The sequence below is a fragment of the Quercus suber genome, unplaced genomic scaffold (genome assembly GCF_002906115.3).
Source record: "Quercus suber isolate HL8 unplaced genomic scaffold, Cork oak 2.0 scaffold_52, whole genome shotgun sequence".
NCBI classification, from domain to species: Eukaryota; Viridiplantae; Streptophyta; class Magnoliopsida; order Fagales; family Fagaceae; genus Quercus; species Quercus suber.
In genome coordinates, this window is record NW_027069517.1 from 922852 (window position 1) to 946749 (window position 23898).

Here is a 23898-nt window from a genome sequence, read left to right on the forward strand (position 1 = left end):
TGCTGATTGGCTCTTGTCTCTTAGTGTGGGGTGGATGGGGCCGTGGCATTGAATTGGAGTAGTGGTTTGTAGTCTCTTAAAAGTAAGTGAATACACACAAAAAAAAAAAAAAAAAAAAAAAAAAAAAAAAAAAAAAAAAAAACTATTTTATGCAGTTTTGCAGTGAGTTGAGCCGAGTGGATGATGCATATTTTTAGTCTTTACATTATGCAAAGAAAATTAAATTGTGGGATGTGTGCTATATTGTGTAATTTATGTTTCTTTAGGATCACCTTGAAAAATATTTCTAGAACCGCCACTGTTTACTGAAACACCCGAAATAGGCTGAAATGACCCGAAATATTTTCCAAAGTAGAATAGGGTAGGTTACTGTTCCGGTTTGTTTACCAGCACAGTATTTTTCGGCCGTTACGGCTGGAACGGAATGGAATTAATAACATTGAATCAAACCGAATTACCTAAATGCTAAAAAGAAATAAGATTATATAATTTATACTTCATAAGTAACACCCTGAACATATTTCCTGGAGCTGCCACTGCTGGTACCTAATGGAACTATAAAAATTAAAGACAGCAAACTAAAAATTCAGTAAATACTGTTGGAGGCCTCCCTCAAAGCCGTCGGATTCTAAAAAATCTGTTGGAGCCGCTGGGCTTGGCCTAGGCTGAATTTTCAAGCTTTGGCATTTTTTTTTTTTTTTTTTTTTAATGTTTCCCTTTAAATAGTCAAAATTTTGCGCATGAAAATTATTTAAAGATGAATCTTACCTTTAGAGAAGCTCAATGGTATCCTGTTTCTCAAACACAACATCCTAAAGACACCTTTAGAGCCCAATATTTCTCTACACAAACCTATATTTCTATTTTTATAAGTAACAATCAAATAACAATCTTGGGAACAGAAATTACAGACACAAAACCATACTTCTATATTCATAACCAACAATCATACAACATACTTTTGAAAAGAAATTACAAAGTTTTAACTTCTAGACCTAATATAGCCATATAGCCATATTTCCTTCTCCTCTATCTCCATCCAAACCGATACAATCATAAGAAAGACATACATATAATCGAAACATAAAAACAAACCCTTTTTTTTTTAAGCACGAAACATAAAATGTCACACCCTTCCCACTTTCTGAATCCGAAACATAAAATAACACTAGGACTAGATTCAGAAATTGAAACCACTACCATCACCAAACAAATTATTAGTGATTGCAGCCTTGAAAACACCTATGGCCAGCGCTTCAATCCCAGCCGCCACAATTCCAGGAATGACAGGACGATTCTGGTGTTGCTGCACCGGCGCAGCCCCGGAGCAATGTATATATATATGGAACATATCCAGGTGCATGATACCCGCCATAAGCTGGCCCAGTTGGGTACCAACCAGTACCACCACCATAAGCAGAAGCAGACCAATATCCGCTGCCATAAGGAGGTGCAGTTGGGTACCCGCTCCCATGAGGAGGTAGGTACCTGCCGCCATGAGCCGGTGCAGAAGGGTGATGATATGCACCCACCTCATGACCAGGTCCAGTTGGGTGAGCCATCAAGCAGTTGAAGATTTAATTGAAAGAAAATTTAAAGATGAAAAGATTTGGAAATGTAGGAAGAGCTGTTTTTTGTGATCAAATAAATTCAATAAATCGTTTGAATTTGGTTGAGTGAGAGCTCTGGTGGAGGCGTTGGGGGGTATATATAGAAGTTAGCATGCAGTGGCTTCTTGTGGCTAGTGAGGCTATGAGAACAAACCACGGTTACCTCTAGGGTTATTGCGTCTCATCTTTCTATATGGCTTAGCATTGGCCGAAAAGGAATCTTGAATCCTTGATATGGTATTGTTAGGTGAACCAGGGTTTCTCTCCAAAAAAAAAAAAAAGTTATAACCTGGGTCGGCTCAACGTATTCCTTAAGCAAGTTAGGCAATTGAATGACGACACCCAAAAAATAAACTCCATAATCTTAATTAATCCTAAAATATATACAAAATAAAATAAAATATATTTCATGACAATTTATTTTCTTTTTAAAAAATTGTTTATTTAACTAAAATTTAAGAAATCAATAAACATTTTTTCTTTATCTAACTTAAAAAGTCTTTCATCATTTATATATAATAATAAAAGATTCCATCTTCTCATTTTAAAAAATCTAAATAATAGATGTATAATAACACAAAAATCATATATAATATATTAAAGTGAAAGTTCAATCAAGAATTCAAATTAGATTTTAATTGTACTCTAATTTTGTACCAAGTATCATTTTCATTCCTTATTATTTGCTACCACTACAACAAAATGTATTTTTAGCGACGAAAATTAGTGAGGAAATATTTTTCGTCGCTAAAAATACAGCTTTAGTGACGAAATATGAATTTCGTCACTAAAAGTAAAAAAAATTATTACATTTAGCGACGAAAAATAAATTTCGTCGCTATTGTGAACAAAAAAATAGGCGCCAGTGGAGGGAATTTTTGGCGCAATTTTAATTAAGCTATAGTGACGAAATATTTTGTCACTAAAAGTTGAAATTTTTAGTGACGAAATATTTCGTCACTGTAGGTATTGCTGTGATAGTATTAGTGACGAAAATCATTTCGTCACTATAAGGAAGAATTAGTGACGAAAACTATTCGTCACTAAAAATAACAATGATTTTGCACTTAAATGTTTTTAGTGACGAAATCGTAATTCGTCACTAAAAGTATGCTACAGTGACGAAAGTTGAATTTCGTCGCTAAAAATCTGAACAAAATATGATCCCTTTAGTGACGAAAATAAAATTCATCGCTAAAAGTGTAAAAATTCTGCATCCTCTTGTGACGAAACAGAAATTCGTCACTAAAAGTGGGCAATAGCGACGAAATTTTTCGTCGCTAAAGACCACTTTTAGCGACGAAACTGATATTTCGTCACTATTTCCCACTTTTAGTGACGAATTTCAGTTTCGTCACTAAAAGTGGTCTTTAGCGACGAAATGGTTTCGTCACTAAAGACTAACTATAAATAACCCAACCCACACAGCAGCACAAAAAACTCACCCACTCAGCAGAACAAAAAACTCACACAAAAGCTCAAAAAACGCTGAGAAACCCAGACCAAAAAAAGAGAAGAAACCCAGACCAAAAGCTCTCTCTCGCACTCTCTCAAGTAGCCGCCGATCGCGACGCTTGAAGTGTCGCCGTCGGAGCCGATAGATCGCGACGCTGAGGCGTCGCCGATAGATCGCGACGCTTCACTGAACCGTTGCCAAACCGTTACCGTCGCCAAACCGTTGCCATTTCGTCGCCAAACCGTCACCGTTCCCATCGCGACACCGGCGAAGCTTCAGCTCGCTTCCGATCGCGACGATTCATATTCTGCTCTGACCGGTGGCGCTTCACATTCGCGACGATCCCAGTGCCGAACCCATTCGCGACGCCATTCGCAACAATCCCAACGCCGTTCCCATTCACGACGATCCCTTTCGCCGAACCCATTCACGACGATCCCGTTCTCGACGATTCCTATTCGCGACGATCTCAACGGTTTCGACGATTCCCATTCGAGAAGATCTCGACGATTTCGATTCCCATTCGCGACGCTGATTCCCATTTCTCGACGATCCTCCCTTTCGTCGTGGCCTTTGTTCGGAACTGGTAAGTTTTTATTTTTTATTTTATTTATTTATTTATTTTTTCACCTTCCCTTTTCACTTTTATGTTTATTTTTCTACAAATGATAAATTTTCTTGTTTTAAAGGCCTTGAACAGTATACGTATCAATTGTTGTTCTCCTACTTGTCTGAAATGTTACTTGGTATATGAAATAGGGGTTTGGTTATAAAAATTCTTTTATACATTCTAATTCCGTGCCAAGTGTCCTAATTATACTCTAATTATGTGATAGTTATATTTATATACAAATTCATATACCTCAACTTAGAAAATACAAAAATATTTATTCGAATTTATTATATGAAAAGTTTACATTTTTAAGTAAAATATTTACATTTATATGACACGTAGTTGAGTAAGTATGAATTCTTACTATAGATTATTATTCAATTAAGTTCTTAACCATAAAATTTGTCATATCATTATACAAACAGTCAAACATTGCCTACCTTTGGAAAGTTTTTCTTGCTGTGCCATTTGAAACTGGGGTTAATGTGTCATCAAAAGGCCAAAACGCAGAAATTGTCCACATTAAGAAACGAGGTGATGATGAAAAGGCAGCCTTAATTAATTACTATTACTATATGAAATGTTGGATTATGCATGAAAGGAAAAAGAAATTCTCGCTTTAAGAAAATAAAATTTTTCATAATTTTTTTTTTCACAAGTATTGATATGATTTATTATGAATGATTCATAATATAAAATAATAACAAAAAAAACTATCTAAAAAGTGATAAAAGAGGGGCAAAGTTATTTTAAATTATACTTATCAGCCCTCCTTCATATATGTACAAACTTAATTAAAGGATCATTTTTCTTTTTCTTTTAATAATTACTTTTTTGTTATATATAACTCATTAATTTAGGAGTATTTAAAGTATATGGTATCAAAAATATATACGTAAATATTTTTTTATTTTGTATTTAGAGAGTTAGTATTTTTTTTTTTTAAGAAGAATTTAGAGAGTTAGTAATATAGGAATGAATGGATTTTTTTTTTTTTTTTTTTTTTTTTTTTTTTNTTTTACCATAGGCTTGGGTCCGAGGACCATGCAATACCTTGGTTCTGTCTACCACTTCTATTTTTCTGTAAGTATCTAGTTTCCCCATAGGTTTGAGTCCGAGGACCATGCAATACCTTGGTTCTGTCTAGTACCCAGGTATAATGGTGTGAATAGTTTTACCATAGGCTTGGGTCCGAGGACCATGCAATACCTTGGTTCTGTCTACCACTTCTATTTTTCTGTAAGTATCTAGTTTCCCCATAGGTTTGAGTCCGAGGACCATGCAATACCTTGGTTCTGTCTAGTACCCAGGTATAATGGTGTGAATAGTTTTACCATAGGCTTGGGTCCGAGGACCATGCAATACCTTGGTTCTGTCTACCACTTCTATTTTTCTGTAAGTATCTAGTTTCCCCATAGGTTTGAGTCCGAGGACCATGCAATACCTTGGTTCTGTCTAGTACCCAGGTATAATGGTGTGAATAGTTTTACCATAGGCTTGGGTCCGAGGACCATGCAATACCTTGGTTCTGTCTACCACTTCTATTTTTCTGTAAGTATCTAGTTTCCCCATAGGTTTGAGTCCGAGGACCATGCAATACCTTGGTTCTGTCTAGTACCCAGGTATAATGGTGTGAATAGTTTTACCATAGGCTTGGGTCCGAGGACCATGCAATACCTTGGTTCTGTCTACCACTTCTATTTTTCTGTAAGTATCTAGTTTCCCCATAGGTTTGAGTCCGAGGACCATGCAATACCTTGGTTCTGTCTAGTACCCAGGTATAATGGTGTGAATAGTTTTACCATAGGCTTGGGTCCGAGGACCATGCAATACCTTGGTTCTGTCTACCACTTCTATTTTTCTGTAAGTATCTAGTTTCCCCATAGGTTTGAGTCCGAGGACCATGCAATACCTTGGTTCTGTCTAGTACCCAGGTATAATGGTGTGAATAGTTTTACCATAGGCTTGGGTCCGAGGACCATGCAATACCTTGGTTCTGTCTACCACTTCTATTTTTCTGTAAGTATCTAGTTTCCCCATAGGTTTGAGTCCGAGGACCATGCAATACCTTGGTTCTGTCTAGTACCCAGGTATAATGGTGTGAATAGTTTTACCATAGGCTTGGGTCCGAGGACCATGCAATACCTTGGTTCTGTCTACCACTTCTATTTTTCTGTAAGTATCTAGTTTCCCCATAGGTTTGAGTCCGAGGACCATGCAATACCTTGGTTCTGTCTAGTACCCAGGTATAATGGTGTGAATAGTTTTACCATAGGCTTGGGTCCGAGGACCATGCAATACCTTGGTTCTGTCTACCACTTCTATTTTTCTGTAAGTATCTAGTTTCCCCATAGGTTTGAGTCCGAGGACCATGCAATACCTTGGTTCTGTCTAGTACCCAGGTATAATGGTGTGAATAGTTTTACCATAGGCTTGGGTCCGAGGACCATGCAATACCTTGGTTCTGTCTACCACTTCTATTTTTCTGTAAGTATCTAGTTTCCCCATAGGTTTGAGTCCGAGGACCATGCAATACCTTGGTTCTGTCTAGTACCCAGGTATAATGGTGTGAATAGTTTTACCATAGGCTTGGGTCCGAGGACCATGCAATACCTTGGTTCTGTCTACCACTTCTATTTTTCTGTAAGTATCTAGTTTCCCCATAGGTTTGAGTCCGAGGACCATGCAATACCTTGGTTCTGTCTAGTACCCAGGTATAATGGTGTGAATAGTTTTACCATAGGCTTGGGTCCGAGGACCATGCAATACCTTGGTTCTGTCTACCACTTCTATTTTTCTGTAAGTATCTAGTTTCCCCATAGGTTTGAGTCCGAGGACCATGCAATACCTTGGTTCTGTCTAGTACCCAGGTATAATGGTGTGAATAGTTTTACCATAGGCTTGGGTCCGAGGACCATGCAATACCTTGGTTCTGTCTACCACTTCTATTTTTCTGTAAGTATCTAGTTTCCCCATAGGTTTGAGTCCGAGGACCATGCAATACCTTGGTTCTGTCTAGTACCCAGGTATAATGGTGTGAATAGTTTTACCATAGGCTTGGGTCCGAGGACCATGCAATACCTTGGTTCTGTCTACCACTTCTATTTTTCTGTAAGTATCTAGTTTCCCCATAGGTTTGAGTCCGAGGACCATGCAATACCTTGGTTCTGTCTAGTACCCAGGTATAATGGTGTGAATAGTTTTACCATAGGCTTGGGTCCGAGGACCATGCAATACCTTGGTTCTGTCTACCACTTCTATTTTTCTGTAAGTATCTAGTTTCCCCATAGGTTTGAGTCCGAGGACCATGCAATACCTTGGTTCTGTCTAGTACCCAGGTATAATGGTGTGAATAGTTTTACCATAGGCTTGGGTCCGAGGACCATGCAATACCTTGGTTCTGTCTACCACTTCTATTTTTCTGTAAGTATCTAGTTTCCCCATAGGTTTGAGTCCGAGGACCATGCAATACCTTGGTTCTGTCTAGTACCCAGGTATAATGGTGTGAATAGTTTTACCATAGGCTTGGGTCCGAGGACCATGCAATACCTTGGTTCTGTCTACCACTTCTATTTTTCTGTAAGTATCTAGTTTCCCCATAGGTTTGAGTCCGAGGACCATGCAATACCTTGGTTCTGTCTAGTACCCAGGTATAATGGTGTGAATAGTTTTACCATAGGCTTGGGTCCGAGGACCATGCAATACCTTGGTTCTGTCTACCACTTCTATTTTTCTGTAAGTATCTAGTTTCCCCATAGGTTTGAGTCCGAGGACCATGCAATACCTTGGTTCTGTCTAGTACCCAGGTATAATGGTGTGAATAGTTTTACCATAGGCTTGGGTCCGAGGACCATGCAATACCTTGGTTCTGTCTACCACTTCTATTTTTCTGTAAGTATCTAGTTTCCCCATAGGTTTGAGTCCGAGGACCATGCAATACCTTGGTTCTGTCTAGTACCCAGGTATAATGGTGTGAATAGTTTTACCATAGGCTTGGGTCCGAGGACCATGCAATACCTTGGTTCTGTCTACCACTTCTATTTTTCTGTAAGTATCTAGTTTCCCCATAGGTTTGAGTCCGAGGACCATGCAATACCTTGGTTCTGTCTAGTACCCAGGTATAATGGTGTGAATAGTTTTACCATAGGCTTGGGTCCGAGGACCATGCAATACCTTGGTTCTGTCTACCACTTCTATTTTTCTGTAAGTATCTAGTTTCCCCATAGGTTTGAGTCCGAGGACCATGCAATACCTTGGTTCTGTCTAGTACCCAGGTATAATGGTGTGAATAGTTTTACCATAGGCTTGGGTCCGAGGACCATGCAATACCTTGGTTCTGTCTACCACTTCTATTTTTCTGTAAGTATCTAGTTTCCCCATAGGTTTGAGTCCGAGGACCATGCAATACCTTGGTTCTGTCTAGTACCCAGGTATAATGGTGTGAATAGTTTTACCATAGGCTTGGGTCCGAGGACCATGCAATACCTTGGTTCTGTCTACCACTTCTATTTTTCTGTAAGTATCTAGTTTCCCCATAGGTTTGAGTCCGAGGACCATGCAATACCTTGGTTCTGTCTAGTACCCAGGTATAATGGTGTGAATAGTTTTACCATAGGCTTGGGTCCGAGGACCATGCAATACCTTGGTTCTGTCTACCACTTCTATTTTTCTGTAAGTATCTAGTTTCCCCATAGGTTTGAGTCCGAGGACCATGCAATACCTTGGTTCTGTCTAGTACCCAGGTATAATGGTGTGAATAGTTTTACCATAGGCTTGGGTCCGAGGACCATGCAATACCTTGGTTCTGTCTACCACTTCTATTTTTCTGTAAGTATCTAGTTTCCCCATAGGTTTGAGTCCGAGGACCATGCAATACCTTGGTTCTGTCTAGTACCCAGGTATAATGGTGTGAATAGTTTTACCATAGGCTTGGGTCCGAGGACCATGCAATACCTTGGTTCTGTCTACCACTTCTATTTTTCTGTAAGTATCTAGTTTCCCCATAGGTTTGAGTCCGAGGACCATGCAATACCTTGGTTCTGTCTAGTACCCAGGTATAATGGTGTGAATAGTTTTACCATAGGCTTGGGTCCGAGGACCATGCAATACCTTGGTTCTGTCTACCACTTCTATTTTTCTGTAAGTATCTAGTTTCCCCATAGGTTTGAGTCCGAGGACCATGCAATACCTTGGTTCTGTCTAGTACCCAGGTATAATGGTGTGAATAGTTTTACCATAGGCTTGGGTCCGAGGACCATGCAATACCTTGGTTCTGTCTACCACTTCTATTTTTCTGTAAGTATCTAGTTTCCCCATAGGTTTGAGTCCGAGGACCATGCAATACCTTGGTTCTGTCTAGTACCCAGGTATAATGGTGTGAATAGTTTTACCATAGGCTTGGGTCCGAGGACCATGCAATACCTTGGTTCTGTCTACCACTTCTATTTTTCTGTAAGTATCTAGTTTCCCCATAGGTTTGAGTCCGAGGACCATGCAATACCTTGGTTCTGTCTAGTACCCAGGTATAATGGTGTGAATAGTTTTACCATAGGCTTGGGTCCGAGGACCATGCAATACCTTGGTTCTGTCTACCACTTCTATTTTTCTGTAAGTATCTAGTTTCCCCATAGGTTTGAGTCCGAGGACCATGCAATACCTTGGTTCTGTCTAGTACCCAGGTATAATGGTGTGAATAGTTTTACCATAGGCTTGGGTCCGAGGACCATGCAATACCTTGGTTCTGTCTACCACTTCTATTTTTCTGTAAGTATCTAGTTTCCCCATAGGTTTGAGTCCGAGGACCATGCAATACCTTGGTTCTGTCTAGTACCCAGGTATAATGGTGTGAATAGTTTTACCATAGGCTTGGGTCCGAGGACCATGCAATACCTTGGTTCTGTCTACCACTTCTATTTTTCTGTAAGTATCTAGTTTCCCCATAGGTTTGAGTCCGAGGACCATGCAATACCTTGGTTCTGTCTAGTACCCAGGTATAATGGTGTGAATAGTTTTACCATAGGCTTGGGTCCGAGGACCATGCAATACCTTGGTTCTGTCTACCACTTCTATTTTTCTGTAAGTATCTAGTTTCCCCATAGGTTTGAGTCCGAGGACCATGCAATACCTTGGTTCTGTCTAGTACCCAGGTATAATGGTGTGAATAGTTTTACCATAGGCTTGGGTCCGAGGACCATGCAATACCTTGGTTCTGTCTACCACTTCTATTTTTCTGTAAGTATCTAGTTTCCCCATAGGTTTGAGTCCGAGGACCATGCAATACCTTGGTTCTGTCTAGTACCCAGGTATAATGGTGTGTATAGTTTTACCATAGGCTTGGGTCCGAGGACCATGCAATACCTTGGTTCTGTCTACCACTTCTATTTTTCTGTAAGTATCTAGTTTCCCCATAGGTTTGAGTCCGAGGACCATGCAATACCTTGGTTCTGTCTAGTACCCAGGTATAATGGTGTGTATAGTTTTACCATAGGCTTGGGTCCGAGGACCATGCAATACCTTGGTTCTGTCTACCACTTCTATTTTTCTGTAAGTATCTAGTTTCCCCATAGGTTTGAGTCCGAGGACCATGCAATACCTTGGTTCTGTCTAGTACCCAGGTATAATGGTGTGTATAGTTTTACCATAGGCTTGGGTCCGAGGACCATGCAATACCTTGGTTCTGTCTACCACTTCTATTTTTCTGTAAGTATCTAGTTTCCCCATAGGTTTGAGTCCGAGGACCATGCAATACCTTGGTTCTGTCTAGTACCCAGGTATAATGGTGTGTATAGTTTTACCATAGGCTTGGGTCCGAGGACCATGCAATACCTTGGTTCTGTCTACCACTTCTATTTTTCTGTAAGTATCTAGTTTCCCCATAGGTTTGAGTCCGAGGACCATGCAATACCTTGGTTCTGTCTAGTACCCAGGTATAATGGTGTGTATAGTTTTACCATAGGCTTGGGTCCGAGGACCATGCAATACCTTGGTTCTGTCTACCACTTCTATTTTTCTGTAAGTATCTAGTTTCCCCATAGGTTTGAGTCCGAGGACCATGCAATACCTTGGTTCTGTCTAGTACCCAGGTATAATGGTGTGTATAGTTTTACCATAGGCTTGGGTCCGAGGACCATGCAATACCTTGGTTCTGTCTACCACTTCTATTTTTCTGTAAGTATCTAGTTTCCCCATAGGTTTGAGTCCGAGGACCATGCAATACCTTGGTTCTGTCTAGTACCCAGGTATAATGGTGTGTATAGTTTTACCATAGGCTTGGGTCCGAGGACCATGCAATACCTTGGTTCTGTCTACCACTTCTATTTTTCTGTAAGTATCTAGTTTCCCCATAGGTTTGAGTCCGAGGACCATGCAATACCTTGGTTCTGTCTAGTACCCAGGTATAATGGTGTGTATAGTTTTACCATAGGCTTGGGTCTGAGGACCATGCAATACCTTAGTTCTGTCTACCATTTCTATTTTTCTGTAAGTAGAGGTTTATCCTCGGATCGCTTCACTGGAGGTGATTCCTCCTTGGGTCGGATTATGATCTTTACACGTGGCGTTGATCTTGCCTTTAGCTCGAGGCCCTATCTTTTTCATTTATGAAGCGCCCTTTGTCTGTTCGTGTTCCGCGCATGACGCTTCGGTGCGCGAAACGCGCCTTCATTAATGTCCTCGTGAATTAACACGAGTCCAACGGTCCACGGCCTCCTTGGAAATTGGTAGCTTCATTATTAGCCCAGCTGATAATTCTCTTTTCGAACTCTGCATGAATTAATTCTCACCAACCCCCATCCCCTATATAAGGTGGGGAGGTGGTTTCCCCACAATCCATGGACCTCTCAGCACAAACAGAGAAAAAAAAACACATTCTTCCAGCTCCCCAAGCCCTTTTAACAACCCCGCCGGAATTGTTACTGGAATTGGCCAAAGCCGGTATGGCCGCAGCCCCCACTGGGCTTCCGGTGTGGCAGAATCTAGACGTAACCCCGATGGCGCCATACAAGGTGGCCCAGAGGGATGTTGTTAGAGTACCTAACTTCTATCCTCGGAGTGCACCCCCGACGAAGAAGACGTGCGAATTCACCCCATGGGTGGTGCTCGAGTGTTGCCGTCTCCAACGGCCAACACTCATGAGGACTGGAGAGGATCAAGGGAACATCATGGGGGAAGGTATCCCGGAGCCCCTGCATCTGCTCCTCTCTTTGTTCCAGCTCCACCTGGCCGAGAAGGGAGTTGTCGGTGGCTTGGAAACATGATGGCCCTCCCCCTTCTCCGCCTTTTGTGTCAAGCTCTCCCATTCTCTTTATACCAATAAAGGGACGGCTTGACACTTCCCACCGGCTAGCTTTTTTAGGGCGGCTCCACCTGGGCCTCTGATTGTAGAAATAGCTGGTAGGATTAGCCTATAAATTTGTGTGTGAAACACACCTGCCTGAGCCTCTGATTGTAATTTGTACTGTTTCTATTTATGAAATAATAATATCAAAATTTCTCTCTTCACTGTCAAATCTTCTATTTTTTTTTTCAACCTATTGTAAAACGATCACTTAGAACAATCGCCTGGTGCGCCGGCCAGCACCCTAATCCTTCCCACAGACGGCGCCAATTGTAGGGACTCAGTTTGGATTGACCCTGAGTATGAATGGGTTTTCAGCCCAATCAAGCCCAAACAATAAATTTGTAGAGAGTGGGTTAAAGGTTTAGGCGCTGGCCGTCGATCACCACGCATGAACTTTCTTTTATAAAAAAGATACTTAGAGTTTCTTTACAACTGGGGGGATGCTCCTCGGCCCATGGCCTAGGAGACCCTTTCCTTCTACATTTCCCCCCCCCCTTTTTACTTTACTTGCTTTTCTTATATAGTCTTCATCTTCCTATCTCCTTATTACATCTGTTGATCATCTATTTGCCTCTCTTCTGGCCGTCCGTCCCATCAGAGGCCTTATCAGTACTCAAGTGGTTCACTCTGATCAACGTTGCCCTGCCAAGGGGTTATATCCCCATTAATGTGGCCAGGGGGGTTAGGTGAATGCATTAAATGCGAGGGTGACAGCTTACTTTGAGCCTGGTCTTTCCCAAAAATCATCCCTGTCAGGCCGAGGATGAGGAGGTCCTCGGCGTGGATTGGGAAAGGAGGCTTTTCCCAATTTAGCCTTGAATAGTCATTATTCCTCGGCGTGGACCTTGGGCCTGCTACACGATGGGCCGAGGCTATCAGGCCCACGGGCCCCACACATAGTTATGATAATGATGTAAATTTATATAGTTATTGTAACTCAAATATATTTTGCGCAATAATACATAAACTAATATGAATGTATTTTACGGTTAATTGGGAAAATCTTAGATCTTATACTATTTTACAACAACTAATTTAAATACTTTTATAATAAAATCAATGTTAGATTGTAGGGGAAGAAGGACAAGAGTTTTGGAAGAGATGACCCAAATATAAATTAATGGGAAAATTACAATAAACACACCTGTGGTTTGGCTCGTTTTCACTTTGCTTACATATGGTTTAAAACTTGACACTTTGCCCACTTGAACTTCAATCTGTTTGCTCTCCGTTACCCACCTCACGCTCAGACGTTAGAAAAACACATTTTTAATACAAATCAGAACATAACATGGATAAAAAAACGAACCTTTGAAACTTTTCCTCACGAGCCCTAGAAATTCTGAGACAACCCCAATATCACAATCGATTCAAAGTAATTGTAGGGGCACAATTTACAGCCCAAACCTAATGTGCATGGATTATGGGTTAATGAGAGGCGCTGTCTGTAACAACTAGAATTGCACTTGTAATCAGCTCCATTAATTTATATGAACATAGGCCTCCTCGAACAACACATTCACCTAACCTCACATGTATTGCTCTTGCATGATAGTTTTTCAGATCTATCCTAGTTGTTGTTAGATTCACCAAGGCCTAGTTTTTCAAATCCACTCTCTACAAATTTATTGTATTGGGCTCATTAACCAACAATCCATGCACATTGGGCTTGGGTTGTAAACCGTGCCCCTACAGTAATTATAATCATATGCAAACATTCTAATGTTCCACCAATCAAACTACCATAAATGCTATTTTTTTTTTAATAATTAAGCTTAAGAACAACATCTGGGTATTTTGAACTAAACGAACCAACATAACTCTTCCCTAATCCGACCATACAGAGCTTCCCAAAAGATTCTGACCAATACCCATTAACCAAAAACACCAAATTGTCTTTCTGATAACTAATATTTCCCAAACGTCGCCAATTGAAAACAAAGTACTTCCATGGGTCTCAAATGTACAAGGTGGCTTTGACCTTGTGAACGCCATAAGAGGTGTTGTTTTTGATATATGAGGGGTTGAAGGAGAGAGATATCTCGGACGTAGTGGTTTGGTTGAAGATTCTGACGCTGCCAGAGAAAAATGCAACTTGGAAGCTGAGGAAATCGTTGGAGTGGGAGACAGGGACATTGCTGGAGGATAAAGGGGGCTCGAGAATGACATCATTGCAATGCTGGGAGATATCTAGAGGGCATTATCTATGATCTATCTAACCCAGTCCACATAGTAGAAGAAATACAAAGCTTGTTCCGGCTATTTCGAAGGATTGATCTCTAGTGGACACGCAGACAAGCAAATGGTGCAGTACATTAGCAAATAGTCCAAAGTTGTTGTCTGTTGAACTAGTGTGGTAGTGGGGAAGTTGAGGAATAAGAATAAGATGCAGAGAAGGGGACTAAGTGTGAATTTCAATTTCTTAGGATTTAGAGAAGAAGAACGGGGTTTTTCGCATTTTTGGGGCTCTTAAGAAAAAGTTTCAATGGTTCATGTTTTTAATCCGTGTTATGTTCTGATTTGTATTAAAAATGTCTTTTTCTAACGTCTAAGGATGAGGTGGTAACGGAGAGCAAACAGATTAAAGTTTAGGTGGGCAAAGTGTTAAGTTTTAAACCACAGATAGGCAAAGTGAAAACGGGTCAAACCACAAGTGAGCTTACTGTCATTTCCCTTAAATTAATAGAAAATAACATATACTCTCTTTTTTCCCCTATAGGGCAAAGGGGGCCTAGCCCCTTTGGGCCCCCACTTAGCTAGGTCCATCCCTATTGAAAATGAATGAAATATAAACATCCTTGTTTTGGAGTAATATTAGAAAGAATGGAACCAATAATTTTATAACAACTTTACTATTATATCCTTGTTTTAAAATAAATGTATGAATGTATATAGGTATTTGGAGAGTCTTTGTGAAAATTTAATTAATCTTAATTCAATTCTCTTTGATTCCTTCCAAATCTTGGAGTAGTAAAACTTTGAGGTTTTTAGTTTTAAGAGAGTATGGAGGAATGAGTACTCCCTCTTATGGTCCTACCCATTTCATTTCCTTCCATTTAAACTTTCAAATAAGAGAATGAAATAAATATTTTAAAATAACATTTTTCATTCATACATTTTGAACCTCCCCCAAAATAGAGTGTTAGAAGACCACTAATCAAGTGTTGTCTCCCAACTCAACAAGCGACAGGCAACCCAAAAGCAATCAACTTAGAACTTAAAGGTCTTTCCATTTTGAGACATATCTCTTTCAATGTAAAGCTTCCTAAATCTCATTATTTTTTTAGTACAAATTTTTTAATTAGCCCATTGTTCAAAAATTAGGGAAAAATAATAATAAGTTGTACTAGATAGGCCCTAATGGGTCTTTGGACCCAACCTAACACTTGAGTGAGATTTTCCAAATGGGTTTGGATTCAAATTTTTAACGCCATTGGGTTGACAAAGGATTTGAGTTTTAGATCTTAATACTAATTAAATGCAACCTATAAATATATATATATAATTTTATATTACTAACTGTAGGGGCATTGGGCTCCGGAGCCCATTATTTATGTATATAATGGACCTAAGGCCCAAGCCGAAGACCGAAGGCGTCCGAAGGGAGGTAAATGCTATCAAAAGAACCCATGTTGGCAAACGGAGAAGTTAGTTTAGATCATAACGGCCCAAAGGGTTGTGTTGAGGATAAGAGACTCCTCGGCTAACCGAGGCTAAGGTCCGTAGAGGTGGTCTTCTGTCCGGGGGAACGTCACAGAAACACTCAGTTGATACGGATAAGCACTATGGGAGCTCAGGTCAGGGAAGTGTCCTAAAATATCTAAGGAGAAAGCCGCTACCTCCGCATTAAATGCACTGCATCTAACTCCCTGACCTCATTAATGTGGAGGTGATACCTGAACAGTGGATTTCAGCCTTACAACTACTACATGAAGACTTATGGAAGGTATTGATGGGACAAATATCAACACCAATTATCTGGCATGCACGTGAAAGGTGGGGATGAAAAGGAAAGATAGTATAAAAGAAGGAGGGGGCAACGAGACGAGGAGATCGCAAAATCAAGAAAGAAACATTATAGCAATCTAGAACCAGACTTGTAACCATATTTGAAAGCATTATATAAGAACCAGTCTCCTTGAATTTTGCCAAGGATATTTTTTCTTCAGTTCAAATTGGCCTATTTTCACTCTTTTGTCACTAGCCTACTTAACTTGTTGTTTGATTAACTAAAACCCAATTTTCTAACTCATTCTCTATAAATTCATTGTTTTGGGCTTTTTGTGCTTAAATCCATTCACACTTTGGACTAGGAATTCAAAACTGGTCCTCACACTAACAAACCTTTATTATTATTATTATTATTATGGACATAAAAACAAGGATTTCTTATAATAAGTAAATATGTTTCTCTTTTAATATTATTTAATTTGGTATAATTTTTTTTTTAAATTTTCGTTACATAATATTTTAAATATTCAAATTTAGTTTACCTAACCTAAGCGTGTTCATCAAAAAAAAAAAAAAGCGTGTTCATTAATCAACCCAACTCATAGTAAAGATAACTGGGTGGGTTTGAGATGTGTTTTGAAATTTTCAATTTTTTTTTTTTCCAAACCCCAAACTCATTATGTTATCATTCTTATTTAAACTTTAACACCTATAAGATTATAAGGTTATGACACTGAGAATCAAAAATATCAATTCTTGCCAAAATTGCAATTATTATATATGTAGCGTCAACCACTAAATCAGTATAAGTACCCCTAAAACATACCAAATAAATATCATCATGTACTAATTGTATCGGGAAATTTTCATGTGTTATGGTCAATACAGAAAAATTAAAATTAAAGAGGATTTATAAAACATGATGTTTCAACAATTGAACCTCGGCCGATATATATATATATACACACTTTAAAAAAATGATAACCCCAAAATAGTATATTAAATTAATTGGTATCAAAATAACTTGTTCCCTTGACCAAACCAAAACAGACCTAGATTATTAACAACTTTGATTCCAACATATTGAATTAAACCAACAACATTTTAAACCCCTAAACCTTAATCAAGTTTGGTCAAAATCATACAACAGATAAATTCAGAAGTACGACATTCAATCCACTACATTATTGATTCATGGAGTTTTTTGGATGTCTCATGAAAATGGAGTGAAATAGTATGACCAAATATTGAGATATTACTTCCACGTGTGTGTGTGTATATATATATATATATATATATATATAACCACATGATGTAACCCTACAATGCAGAAAATTTTCGCAATTTTCCAGCCTAGAAACAGAGTCTAGCAGGTTCTAGACACATGTTTCGATCCGTTTAGTTCTCGTGAAAATGAAAAATAGAACAAAAAGAAAAGGTAAAATGTTCTAAAGTCTAAAGAACTTACGTACCTCTTTCGCTGATAAATAGCAGCTTTAATTACGAGGTAATCGTCCCTACTCCATAGCCCTCTGACGCTGCAAGCTGAAACAAGTGGAAGAGTTGTTAATAACACAAATTATATAAGACATTAACGCCTTAATGCCACAGAAGAGTTTTTGCAGTATACTCACAATGAAGATATACCCCCATAGATGTAGCATTTGATGAGAGATTGAAGGTACAAACCTAATCTTTCTGAACTTTAAAGGCATTTTGAGACATATAAATTGACCCGGCAAAGCCGTAGTCCAACCGACGAAACCTTGACTTAGTGATAATGTTAACATTGACTAGTTATTAGTTTCACAAAAAGACATTGACTTGTTATTATCATATATAATTAGTTTTATTATATGGTGCTTCTGGGAAAGTGCAATGACAATGAGGAATATCCGAATATATCTCAAAGGAAACCACTTAAGATCAAGGTGTCGGTTCCAGTACCAAAATTTAGTCATCTTTATTTGGATCATGGACTTCTACTGTTTTAGTCTTTAGATGCCATTATAGGGAAGACCCCCATGAGGAACAACTATCAAACTTGTTTTCATTTTTTGATCTCAGATCAAATACCACATTGTCCATGGACACTGTAAAGCGAATCAAAGGTTTATAGCAGCATTCTTGCCTCATCATCCGTTAAAATTTTATCTTATTGTGTGAAAAAAAATGTATGTATATATATATACACACACATGAAGTTAAAATTACTTTTTTATTTCCTATAAAATCTTTCTCAATCCATTATATGATAATTTATAGAATTGTTCAAGTATATTATTCAAATAAGTCACATGTTTTTTAAAAAATCACACGACTAAAAGTACAAGTGAATGAGTTTGAATAATTTTCCTCCCAACCAGTTTAGAAATAAATTATTTCTATTAAACCTTCTGTCATGCCACATTAATCACCAATTTCAGATTCATGATTCCTTCAATTTTCGGCTCTCACATTCTGTACTTTAGTGTTGCTATTCCTCAAACACTTTCCTCTCTTTTTTGACTCGCCTTCTTCCCATTATTTTGTATCTTACCATTTACTCTTCCTCGAATCCTTACCCTCCCCTTTATTTCTCATTTAATTTATACATTCCTCCAACCATTCATCTCCCCTTTTTTTTTACTCTTCTCTCATCTATTCAAAAACTCTCTCTCTCTCTCTCTCACATTTGATTTTAGTTTAAGTTAATATTAGTTGTTTAAAAAGTAAGAATTTAAGTTTATATCAAAACGCTCTTTTTTTTTGTTATGTAGTTAAATGTGCCTACAAACTATTTGTCTTTTATTCGTAATGATTATGTATGTATAGGCATATGATGTTAGTTGTTTTTGGGTTCATTTAGTAAATTTTTTGTTAAAATATATAGCATATGGATTGTCTGATGCGAATTCATTAAGTTGGGAGAAAATCAGTTATGACTATTTGGGTATGAAAAACTCATTGCATTAAGCTGTGTTGATCTTGGGAGGATGAATTGGTTTTGGCTTTTCCCCTAGAATAGCAACCTAGTTGATTGAGCTCCATAAAGAATGCTACCCAAAGGAAAAACTCCCTTTTCAATTTGTTGAATTTAAGGGATCATGGTAATCTTGCATTAATGGTAATTGTTTCTTGTCAAATTGAATGGAAAGAAAAAATAGTGTCGAGTAAGTAAGACTTATAACAAAGCAAATATTCTTAGGTCATGCTAACGAGTGCCCTGAAGGCACTCGTTAATAATCCATTTTAGGAAAGTTTTTATACCACTTTTATGAGAAATGAATAAAATTGTTAAAATATTAATTACTTTTTTTTTTTAATTTCTCATAAAAACTTTCTTTAAATGAATTATTAACAAGTACCCTTAGAGCACGGGTCATTCTACAGTACCCTTATGTTTTTTTAGTGGGTATGATACCCATCGAAATCTTGACCATCAAAATTAATGGTTTTTAATCTTGACCATTTATTCAATTTTAGTGAGATACCAGTTACCGGTAAGACAAGTTAGCATATAAAATCAAAATAATAGAACCAGATCTTATCAGTTCTCTCTCGCATCCTCCCAAACTCTCAATTGATCTTCTCAAAAAATAATCTCAGGTGCGAAAAAGTGCTTGCTTGATTCGTTCGTTCATTCTGAGAAAATTGCTTTTGCTTCTTCTCTCTTGCGTGCTCTTCGTACGTCAATCTCCTTTCCGTAGTCCATTAATTTACTCACTAGTGAAGGTAAGGATAAAAAGAAAAAGAAAAAACCTAATTTCACTCACCTCTATTTTGTTTTCCCTTTTTCTTCGTTAGTTTTTCAGCGAATCCGTTTGAAAAAATATATACTTTTTATTTCAATTGGTTGTTGATTGCATATCACTGCCCTTTCTATTTGTCGAATATGGGTATTGGGTGCGGGTGGAACTTGCTTAGGGTTCAACATTGAGTAGTTTTTTTTTTTTTTTTTTTTTTGAACTCAACATTGACTTGCTTAGGGTTCAACATTGAGTAGTTTTTTTTTTTTTTTTTTTTTTTGAACTCAACATTGAGTAGTTCTAAGTAGACTGGACCTCGTGAAAAAATCAATTGCTTTGTTTTGGTGGGTTCATTTTGAAACCATTCTAGCTGGACTAAACAGAAAAATCTATAGTCATACCATTCAATTACTTTGTTTTGGTTGATTAAATTTTGAAACAATCCTAACTGGACTGAACTAGATACCTTGATAAAATTCTACCCCATGTATCAGTTATTACTAAGAACCTACCCTCCTAATCCATGGGTGTAACCAGAGACAAATCCTTTATGAATGAATTTATTAAATATGTTAAATTCTTTGCTTATTTTGTGTATTGCTATTGCTTCTGTAAATGAGTCCAAACACTTATAACATGTTCTTTTAAAAGTAATTGCTAATTTTAATAACTCTGGTTATCAATATAATAATTTCCTATTTGTTTTCTTTTCAGTGTCATCTTTTGCTAGGATTGATTTCTCAGATTATTAAGGTCAAAATTATATGCTTAAGTTATCTTTTCCAAATGATGAAGTCTAAATTTGTGATGTTATATGGATATAAAAGTGAACTATGGCTATCTAGTGAAAACCTATAAGGCTGTGGATCAATTGGGTTTGTATTTATAAATCATCTGTAACTGGGGAATCAATTATGCAATTTAGTGCTAAATAGAACCCTATGCTGTAACTGGTTAATGAGCCCTGCTATACTGGAGAAACCTATTGTCTAACCATGATCTTAAGTTTCATTGTGAGCCATTTTTAGTTTAGAGTTGGGTGAGGTAACCTTGCTGTAAGTCTTTGTATTTCTATTGAAACCTACTGTCCAATTGAACTATTAGTTTCACTGAGTCTTTATTAGGTAAGTTGAGTTGTAAACTCTGTTTTGTAATTATGTTTGGACCTGTTGTTCCTTGTACTTGTTGTTTTGGTCTTTACTTATGCAGTACTATTGTTTTGTGTAAAGGATTAAATTTTAAATGTTTTATTTTAATATATTCATTTCTTGCAGTTTCTTGTCAATTTGCTTGTAGCAGAATGTTGCTAGCAGCTTCTGCTTTGATGTAATTGGCTTTGTAATTGTGCTGTTTCCATAAAATCCAAACATTTCTCAGGAAAAAAGAAAAGAAAAAGAATTTGTTGTTGTTTATTCCTGCATACGCATTTGGTTCATTATCATGATACATGGTTCCCTTGTGAGCTTTTGTCATTAATTTTTATGGCTGTATCAGTTTGACAAATTGAGAAGAAATATCACTTCTTGATGAATCATCTAAGCCTTCAACAATTGGAGTCCTATTAATTGTATTATTGGACTTCATATTTTTTGGGATCTATTTGAACTCTAAGTACTAGGAAGTTGACATGCATCACATTTAGCCAATATCTATATGCTATCTAATTTAATTATTTAGTTGTACAAATCATACTTATGAAAATAAATTATATAACAATACAAATCAAGCTTAAGCTATTGCTGCCAAAGTGGCAACATCATTTAGTTCATTGATTATGATAAGTCATAGTCATCAACAACTATTCCCCACCAGCAATCGTTTTTAATAAGTAAAAAACAAACAAAATATCATTTAAGCAAGGACTGGACCTCATTTGATTCTATTCCTGTCATTTAAATTGCATTAGTTAGTTGTATGCTATTTTTTTTATTGCTTCTTTATGTTAGATTGATCAAAAAGGTGACATCGGCCATTGGTATGTAGCCTTAAGTTTAACTCCACAAATTTAAGTGTATACTCTTATTCTTATTGTCATGTTTATCAGATACACCTCTACCATGTCGTTGGTACTGGCAATGGCAAGCATGGGAGTTATCATGGCAAGCATTAGCCATCAAAAGTTTGTTGAACTCGGGGATTTGGGAATTGTAACTCTTTTAGGGGACTGAATACCTTATTACTGTGTCGTAGCTACTTGATTATTTCATTGAGTCATTCATGTAATTATACTATTAATTTTGTTAACTTGCTAGTGGACATGTTGATTATTAGCTTTGCACATTCAAATTTGTATTGTTGAGTTTTCAAACATTATTATGTAAACGCAAAGTAACATTGTTTTATAGAAACTTGTGCGCTTGTTGTGAAGCTTTGAATTGTTTGATTTTGATTAACCTTGGATTGTTTATAATCTTAAATATATTTTATTCTAATGCTGCTTTTGGAAATGCATAGAAAATACTTGTGAAATTATATGTTATAAATTTTGAAGTGATGTTAAACTATTTATATGCATGTTGTGTAGTCGTAAGGGTGATTTGTCAGATTGAAAAATGCACCATGCCTCTATTGGACCCATGGAACGACAAGTCAAGGAGCTCTTCCATTGGATTGTGCCCCACCAAACCCAAACTATCACAATCCCACCTACACCATATCTGATTAATAATTGTTTTCAATTCCAATGTTAAATCAAAACATTGTTGCTATTGTATAGCCATAACATTGTTTTTGCATTTTATTGTTGCTATTGTATAATCGAATCACTTAGCAAGTTGTTGCATCTCTATGTTTTTTATTAATTTTGGAAGTTAAAAAATGTATTTTAGTCATTCTTTTAAATTTAAGGTTTTATGAGTATTTCTGTTATTTTGAGGTTTAAGGGATAGTTTGATAATTTTTCAGTCATTTTATATGTTAACGAGGGAATTTTGGTCATATTCAAGTCCTTGTGGTATTTTTTTTCATTTCATAGATTTTAGTACTATTTTTGAACATCTGTATTTTCCATGGTATTTTTGTAAATTTTAAGATTTGTGCTTATTTTGGGACGATTCATTGTTAAAATTTTAATTATTACTAAAAAAAACCAAATATTAGAATGTTTGGTTCTTAGTTTCTTTATATTTAGTTCCCAAAGAATCGCATCATATATAAAGTGTTTTTGGCAAGCATGTAAGCACATATTGAAAGTTTATGAGTGATTTCATCAAAGCCCATTGCACTCAAAAGTTGTGCGAGATTGTGAATCATTTTCTTTATCGTCTTTATTTAATTTCTCGTGTTTGCTTAAGGACATTTTTTTTTGAAATAGAATGATGAAACATATTTTGAACCATTTGCCCTTTAAGCTCATTATAGAAAAATAAATAATCCCTATGAATTAGTCTCTGGCTCTCTCTACACTTCTGTCTCTTTGGTCTCTACGCTTCTTCTCTCTGTAAGCTTCTTCTCTGTCTACTTCTTCTCTTCCAAAGCCACGACTACTAAACAAAACCCTAAGCAAGACCCATAAAAGAAGAAACAAAGTATTTCAATTCTGGTTGCTCTCAGCTCTAACGATGGAGAGGTTTTTATGCCGAGTACTTTAGTTTTCCTCTTTAGTCAGATGTAGTGTTGGTACTGCTTAATATGATAATGAAACCGTCAAATGTAAGAAAAAAGATAAGGGAGCCATCAAATGTGGTAAAAGTATAGTCATATGTGTTGTTGATACTACCTAATATGACGATGGAATTGTCAAATGTAAGAAAAAAAAAATAAGGATGCCATCGAATGTGAAAAAGAATAAGGGTATTTTGGTCATTTTCTATGTTTCAAGGTATTTTCGGTCATTTTTTAGATTTCAGGGTCATTTGGGTCATTTTTTTTTCTTTCTTTATTATTATTATTATTATTATTATTATTATTATTATGTTTTAAGGGTATTTTGATCATTTTTTAGGTTCTAAGGCTATTCCAATCTTTTTAGAGGGTTTTGGGGGTATTGCGGTCATTTTTTAGGTTTCAAGTGCATTACAGTAAGATTACGTTACATTACACCGTAATATTATGTTATTTTTATCTCAATACAACAATACAACATTTAATTGATTACGAAGGTGATGAGATTTAGATAATGTGATATATTTTGTAATTTTAAATTTGGTAATATTAGAAAAAATAAAATACACCAAAAACCTCAATGTTAAATCATCGTAATG

At 37.1% G+C, this 23898-nt stretch overlaps 1 long non-coding RNA gene across 2 annotated transcripts; it reads left to right on the forward strand.

Moving 5' to 3' along the window:
- The first annotated feature begins 19502 nt into the window (after positions 1-19502).
- LOC136066926 (uncharacterized) lies at positions 19503-22555 on the forward strand. Of its 2 annotated transcripts, none has more exons than XR_010628454.1 (2): positions 19503-19682; positions 22221-22555. It is a non-coding gene; the product is annotated as an uncharacterized LOC136066926 (long non-coding RNA). The 2 variants fall into 2 exon arrangements; XR_010628453.1 differs by lacking the exon at positions 22221-22555 and adding an exon at positions 21741-21974.
- Positions 22556-23898: the final 1343 nt, after the last annotated feature.